Raw genomic sequence first — 6,939 nt, 5'->3', positions numbered from 1 at the left:
GAGAAGGCAGAGTATGCCCTGGGCCCCTTCACTCCTGCCGGACCAGCTGGTAGGAGGGGTCCGAGCCCCTGGGCCCCTGCTCCAGAAGGCAGCCCAACCTCCAGTGGCCACATCGACAGTCAAGGCATGGCCCAGGGGACCTCCCAGGGCAGTCCCTCCCTAGGTGGTCCAGCCCCTGACAGTGGCAGCAGATGAATGCAGTCGACAAACCTCCCCCCACAGCCAGGGCCCCGAGAACCAGACCCAGGGTCTGCCTCTCCCAGTGCTGCATCAAAGGCAGCGGTCCCCTCTCCGTCTCTCTGCCCTCTCCCCTTGGCCTCCCCCTCACCACTGCCAGCTCCTTCATTTTAAAATTACAACTGTGAACAAGATATTTTCTTCTAGTAATTGTTATTTGTATGCAGGAAAGTTGTTGATTTTTTTTTTAAATATGTGACTAGATATCTCCCTCAATTCTCATATTGTTTCTAACAGTTTTGTAGTAGTTTGAGTTTTAAGTGTTGGATCGCTATATCACATGCAGCAATATAATTTTGCCTCCTCTTTCAAAATATTTATACCTTTTATTGGTTTTCTTATCTAATTGCCTTAGCTAGCTTTTTCATTTAAAAAATGTTAGCTACTAACAGCCATAATGGACATTTTTGTTTTATTCTTGATTTCAGTGGAAATATTTTCATTGTTTTTCTCTTAGTTATGATATTGAGATATGACTTGGAATAAATATTTCTACCATAGAAGTATTCTTATATTCCTATTTTGGCACAGTCAGAAGGAACATATCACTCAATACCTCTTTGTGGCCCACTTCCTAGGTTTGTGACTGACTGCCTAGCTTATGACTTGTGGCAAGACTCTTACCCTTGTGGGTGTTAGCATCTTCATCCACTAAACACAGGCAGTTGTACCTCTCTTGTTGGGTGGTGATGAGGACTAAATGAGAAAAGGCATACAAACCTTGTTAGACAGTGCCCAGTACATAAGGACAAAATAAACATTCACTTTTTCCATTGTTTTACCATGAATGAATGGTCAAATTACATTCCTTTTCTATATTTTTGAAGGTAATAAAGCTTTATTTTCCTTTGACTATTTATATAATTAGTAGATTTTTCTAAAATTGAATTACCCTGTAAAATCAGCATGGTACTAACAAAAAAACAGACCTGAGGATCAGTGGAACAGATTAGAAGATGCAGACACAACTACAAACACACTCAGCCACCTTCTCTTTGACAAAGGGGCCAAACATGTTCACTGGAGGAAAGATAGCCTCTTTAACAAACGGTGCTGGAAAAACTGGCTCTTCACATGCTGAAGACTAAAACTAGACCCATGTCTATCACCATGCACCCAAATAAAGTCAAAATAGATCAAAGATCTAAATATTAAAACAGAAACTGAAAGAGAAAGTAGGTAGAAATCTTGAAGACATAGGGACAGGGACAGTTCTTGAACAAAAACTAAACTGCATGGGAAATACTACAAAAAATCAACAACTGGGATCTCATTAAAAAGTTTTTGCACATCAAAAGAAATCACAACAGAGTGAAAAGAAAACCCATGAATTGGGAAAAAATTTTAGCCAATTGCCACTCACATGAAGGACTCTTATCTAGAACATACAAAGAATTTTAAAAAGTCAGAGCCCCCAAATTCAAAGACCCAATCCAAAAATGCACATCTGAGACGAATACACACTTTTCAGATGAAGACATACTAATGGTGAATAAATATATGAAAATATATTTTCAACATCATTAGTTATTCAAGAAATGCAAATCAAAACAACACTGAGATTTGATCTTAACCCAGAAAGAATGGCTATCATCACGAAATCAACCAATAACAAATGCTGGTGGAGCTGTGGGGAAAAAGGAACTCTTTTCCAATGTTGGTGGGAGTGTAGACTGGTGAAACCACTGTGAAAATCAGTGTGGAGATTCCTCAGAAAGCTAGGATTAGAGATCCCATTTAACCCAGCTATTCCCCTTCTGAGTATTTTCCAAGAAGAATTAAAAACATCAAAGCCCAGTGATATATATGCGTCCATGTTTATAGCAGTGTACTTTGCCATAGCTAAATCTTGGAAACAACCCAAATGCCCATCCACTGAGGAATGGATAAAAAAGATGTGGTATTTTTATACAGTGGAGTATTACTGAGCTATAAAGAAAGATAAACTCAAGGCTTTCATAAGTAATTGGATGCAACCAGAAACCATACTCATAAGTGAAATAAATCAAACTCACACTTGTAAACACTGTATGTCAGCTGAGCATGGTGGCACACACCTGTAATCCCAGCACTCAGAAGGCTGAGGCAGGAGGATCACTGTGAGTTCGAGACCAGCCTTGGCTAGAAAGTGACCTCAAGGCCAACCTGAACTGCACAGTGAGACCCTGTCTCAAAGAGACAAAACCAAACAACAAAAAACAAAAAAATACACAACTGAAAGAGTAAATAAGATCCAAAAGGTACAACAGATACTGTGAAAGGGAAAGAAATTGCTCAAAAGAAGAGAACAACTGGGATAGGGGAAAGGACAAAAGAAGGAAGGGATATATATATAGATATGTAGATATATATATTAGCTAAGATAATTGTACTACTAATTTCTGTAGTTCATTGAAAGGAACAGTTAGTGTTTATACTGTCTGATCAATTTTGCATTCCTGTGTCTGGTAATCTGAGCAACTACTTTGAAGACACAATATGCAATGAAACGGCCATTGTTGATTTCCTATCATCTTGTTTTGAAATTCTGTACGGTTTTTATTGGGGTTTTTTATTCCCCTTAAGATAAAAAAATTGAATCACCCTGGCATGATTTTCATCTTGTTGTAGTGTATCTTTTCATAGTCTATTGGATTCGATTTACTAATATTTTGATTAGGACTTTTAAATTGTATTTAAAAGCAAGGTTACTCTGGGAGTTATCTGTGTGTGTGTGGGTGGGTGGGTGTGGGTGTGACATGGGTATATTTGCATTTGTGCAGTAGTATGTGTGCATGTGTGTGGTGTAGTGTGGGTATAGTGTGTGTGGGGGGTACATGGGTGGTATGTGTGTAAGAGGCATGTTTATAATTGTGTAGAGCATGGCATGTGGGGTATGACTATGTGAATAGTGCATGGTGTATGTATGTGTGGTGGGTCTGTGTGTATTTGTGCAGTGTGGGGTGTGTGGGTAGACAATTCCGTGGGATGTGCGGTATATATGTATGATCTCTATGAAGCTTTGATGCCAAGGATATGTTGGCCACATAAAGTAAGTAGGAGGATTTTTCCTTTATGCCCTGGATTAGACAGCAACAGAAAAATTTCTTCCTTGAGGGTTTAAAATCAGTAACTTGTTGAATGATATGAGCCTATGTAATTCGTGGCTCCACTGTCAATTTCTTGGGGTTTTTAACAACCTCTGAGTCAATTTTTGTAATAATTTCTTTGAAAATCATCCATTAATTCTTGCTTATTAAAAAATATAAAAACAGCTGTGTGAAGTATAATAGCAGGGCTGGGGATGTGGCACAACTGCAGAGCAGTTGCCTGCATGGCTGAGGCCCTGGCTTCAATCCCCAGTACTAGCAGGCAGAAAAAAGTTCAAGAGATATAATATCAAATAATAGTGCAATATATTAAAAAGTGTTGCTCACATTTATTATGAAGGGAAAGAATAAGAAGAATTGAGAGCAATTCTGGCACTGAGAACACTATAAAGACGATCAAGAATATGGACTCACTGTGGAGCTGAGGAAATATGTGATTGATTTATTTACCACGACTAGATAAACAGTAAATAAACACCCACAGAGTGACTGTGATCAGTAAATACTAACACCCACAGTGGTCCTTGAGGAAACTACATCCCTAAGGCCTTCCTGGGGCGTGGGGAGAGAGGAAGGAACGGGATCTGAGAGAATAAAGAAGGCTGGGAGAGGCCAAGGACATCTCCAGAAGAAGTGGAGGCCCAGGTGCTTGCTATTGCGAAATGGAGCAGGACTGGGGAAGGGAGACTCGAGTGCATGCGCTTTAGAAGTCAGCTAACCTCTGCTTCTCACTGGATCCAAGTTTATTCGTACCTTTGGACTTGAACGCAGGGTGCTTCCTGTAAGCAGTGCGGCCTACACAGGTGCTGGGCCGCCCAGCTGGGTGACATTTCCCGCCCGGCCCCGTGAGCGGCATCTCTTCCTCACTTTCCAGAGACTGCTTCCTTAGCTGAAGTTTCCCAGCAACGCAGCAAGCTTTGCACTCTTGGATTCCATATACCTGGAAGTATCCATCTTGGCCCAATGGGCTGCTTCTTCCACCGGCATACAAAACCCAGAAGATCTCTGCACACAGACAGGAGCGGGAGGATGAGCCTCTTAGTCTTCATATGGCGTTCCAGGCACTTTTTTGTTGTTCTGAGAAAATGTTTGTGCCCCTGGTTCTCACGGGAAGGTCAAAGTGAAACAAGTTGCCCTTGCCTCCAACTGTGGCAGTTAGAACTGCAAAGGAAATCGCACTTTAGGAAACAAGTCCGTAGACCAAAGATGGCGAACCTTTTAGAGATCGAGTGCCCAACTGCAATTAAACTCGAGATTTTAGTTTAGAAAAAACAGCTCATACACTTGGCCCCCAACCCAACAGAGAGGGCTCTAGGTGCCGGCCGTGGCACGTGTGCCATAGGTTCGCCACCGCTGCCCCAGAGTTTTGAGGGTGGTGTTTTGCTGTCCTTGGCAGGTTGTGTTGGTTAATTTTATGTTGATTTGACTGGGACGCGGGGAGTACGGTACTGAGCTGTGGCTCCTCTTGGTGGCTGTTCACTCCGTCCTCGTAGGATTGGGTGCTTTCGGAGGCGGGACGCTAAGGATGTTTTTCAAGGCTGTCTGATTTTATAAAAGACCACGTAGGGTAGTGGGAAAAGGTTTTGGAGCCACGTGGGCCTGGGCTCAAAATCACGTTTCTCTTTCTGTGTAACCTCGACTGGCTCTTTAACCTTTCGCAGCCACTGTTCCCTCATGTGTGGAATGAGGCCGGCATAGGGAACTTACACAGTTACAGGAGAATCAGAGAGCATGTCTAGTGCATCTGCCACGCTGTAATTGGGAGTACTTATGTCAATTTTGTCAAACCTTTATTGAATTTAGCAGTCTGAAATGCAAGAGTCAAGGTCGCATAGGAAAATGCTTCGGTCTAAGGATCCAGTGGCCTCTTCTGCCTCTGCCAAAGGAGGAAACACAGTTCAGGGATCAAAATGAAAATCACCCAGCAGTCTAATACCAGGGATTACACTTTAAAACTTCTTGTTAACTTTAGCTATTAGAACTAGAACCTCCTGCCGACGTGCGTGCAGTATCTAACGGCACACGGCCTTGCTCCGTCCCATCGGGGTAGTTAGTTTTCAATCTGTGGACTCAAATGTTTCTGTGCTGGGCGTCCTTGGCATATGCAGAGATGGCAAATCTTTTAGAGATTTTAATGATACAAAGAGCCTGCTGCAGTACGTGTGCCACAGGTTGGCCACCCCTGGCATATAGAGTGCCAGTCCCTCGCTCACTTGGTTCCCAGTTGTGTGTATCTGTGCCCCTCTACAGTGAGTTAAAGATGGCTACAGATTCTATAACACTTATCCCATACTGAAGTGGGCTCCATTTCCCCCCCTTTGATTTTGAACTGGGGAAAGCTATGCTAGTTCTGTGCCTAGCCTTTAAAAGGCAGGAGAACTGGGGGTGATGATTCGTGACTGTAATCCCAGCTACTGGAGAGGCAGAGGAGGAGTACTGTGTCGTGGTTTGAGACCAGCTGGGCAATTTAGTGAGATCTTGTCTCACTAGGCTGGGGCTGTAGCTCAATTGCAGATTGCTGGGGGGAGGGGGCAACACTTCTTCCTTGCTCCTTTGGAGAGATCACAGAGAGAAGCCATGAAACTACACGAACAGAAAAAGGAACCTGGGGCTGGGGATTTAGCTCAGTGGCACAGCGCCTGCCTGGCAAGTGTGAGGTCGTGAGTTCGATTTCCAGTACCGGAAAAAAACCAACAGAGACAAAAACAAAACAAGAAACAAAAGAGGAACCAGCCAAGCCAGCCTTCCAGCTGGATCCATTCCCATTAAAGTGCCAGAAATGTGAAGAAAAACATTTTGGACCCTCCAGACCAGACCAGCAGCAACTGAATCCCTCTGAACAATCCCAAGTAATACCAGATAGAACAGAATACCTGGCTGAGACCTGCAGAACGCCTGACCCCTGGAGGGTGAAATATAACAACTGTCGTTTCAAGTCACTAATTTTATAAGAGTTTGTTATACAGTAGGAGATAAGTCAGAAGAAAAAAAGTCTGGACTTGAAATGCCCTTTGTAAAGTTTCTCATGTGACCCTCAGGACTTCAAGTGACTCAGCCCTCTGAATACTTTATTAGACCAAGGTTTGGGGTGTCTTGCACTTTTTACCTGCTCACAGTCCCCAGGGTTCAAGGTATGTTTGTAGAGAGACATGCAAAGGAAGTTTCCAGTGTAGAAATTGAGCAGTCACCTTCAAGCCTGACTTTCTTTCCTCTTGACCATTGCTTTTAAAGTTGTAATAATGAGATTATAAAGAGGAGAAAGATTGGAGTGTGGAAAGGAAGGAGGGAAAGAAAAATAGAGATTGAAGATGAGTAACCATCTACTCAGAAATGAAAGAATAAAATCAAACCTCCACCTGAAGAAATGACCTTATTCTTATGTACCTTTTGGTAACCTTCAACCTAGTTCAACACCAGCCTCACCTTGAGAATGAATCAAAGCAAACAACTAATGGCCCACAGAACTCCCTTATTCCAAGTTTGCATCAACTGAGTAAGTGTTATTCGTGGGAGAAACTAGAAAACATAGCTGAAACGCCTGGTACACCCAGCTGAGGCTCCAACTAACATGACATCCATGTCCATAATCACATAAACAAAATGCTGCACCCCC

At 42.8% G+C, this 6,939-nt stretch overlaps 1 long non-coding RNA gene across 1 annotated transcript in view; it reads right to left on the bottom strand.

Annotated features, from left to right (window-relative positions):
- LOC102019438 overlaps positions 1–4,466 on the bottom strand; it is a 17,845-nt gene extending 13,379 nt beyond the window's left edge. Inside the window, exons 1-2 of the long non-coding RNA XR_262081.2 lie at positions 4,080–4,466; positions 862–933 (exon numbers count right to left, since the gene is read on the bottom strand). This is a non-coding gene — a long non-coding RNA (uncharacterized LOC102019438). The remainder of the gene's footprint in view (positions 1–861; positions 934–4,079) is intronic.
- Between the last annotated feature and the right edge of the window lie 2,473 nt (positions 4,467–6,939).

This window comes from Chinchilla lanigera, unplaced genomic scaffold (genome assembly GCF_000276665.1).
Source record: "Chinchilla lanigera isolate Chin_1 unplaced genomic scaffold, ChiLan1.0 scaffold00040, whole genome shotgun sequence".
NCBI lineage: Eukaryota > Metazoa > Chordata > Mammalia > Rodentia > Chinchillidae > Chinchilla > Chinchilla lanigera.
The sequence above is the reverse complement of the archived record's forward strand: the minus strand, read 5'-3'. Positions and strand labels throughout refer to the sequence as shown.